This window comes from Cebus imitator, unplaced genomic scaffold (assembly GCF_001604975.1).
Source record: "Cebus imitator isolate Cc_AM_T3 unplaced genomic scaffold, Cebus_imitator-1.0 Scaffold136, whole genome shotgun sequence".
In the NCBI taxonomy this organism is placed as follows: domain Eukaryota; kingdom Metazoa; phylum Chordata; class Mammalia; order Primates; family Cebidae; genus Cebus; species Cebus imitator.
The window spans coordinates 2,579,275-2,580,155 of NW_016107451.1; positions in this window are offsets into that span (position 1 = coordinate 2,579,275).

Consider the following 881-nt stretch of genomic DNA (forward strand, 5'->3'; position numbering starts at 1 on the left):
GGGCCACAGCGCCCAGCCAGGAATAAGGGATCTTCAACAGTTTCTTCTTTATCCACCCAGGTCAAAGAAAAAGCCAAAGGGATCACTAGAGATTAAAATTTAGACATTAACTTTTCGTTTCTCTAAGTTTTTAGTTTTTAAAAAATGCCAAAATGCTCATGTTCTGGTTTCCTATGGTTTAAATAGCAATGTAGGATGACAACATTGGCTTCTGCAGTTTTACAAAGATAAGAACTCTCTTGGCATACAGAATGGCCAACAAAGGATCTAGCTTGATGGCAGCTGGGAAGAAGTCTCACTTTCTGGAACTCATCATTTGATGCTTCGGAGGCAGCACACTTCAGCTGCCTGCTTCATTATCTTGTGAGTTGCCTCTGTGATTTTATTTCTCCTCTTTTTGAGCCTCAGTGCCTGGCTCAATGACATCTTTATGATCAGTTCCTAGATCACTTTCCTTACCTGCTGGCTCTTCTGTAAGGATTCCTTTGACTTCCTTCCTTCCATCCCCTCCCCTCCTTGGCATTCTCTTTAAGAAGCTAAGGCTCCATGAGGAAGAACGATATTGGATTCCTCATGCCCTCCACCCTTTCCGCAGGGACGTGCAGCACCTAGGGGTGCAGGAGACCAGATTTCTGCTAACATAGCTCCACCCAGTCATTTGCTCACTCTACAGAGATCTGTGACCCACGTGGCTATGCAGAGGTGGGACAGAAGATGCAGAGGCTGAGCAGAAACTGAGGTGGCCGCAGTTCTGAAGCAGGTGCTAGCTCAGCAGGATGAGGTCCAGGAAGAATGGTTCACGGCAGGAAGGGGAAACGGAAACTGACTTCCCTGCCTCATTCCCTAAAGGTCTCTCAGACGGTACTATGTGGCAGGGGTGG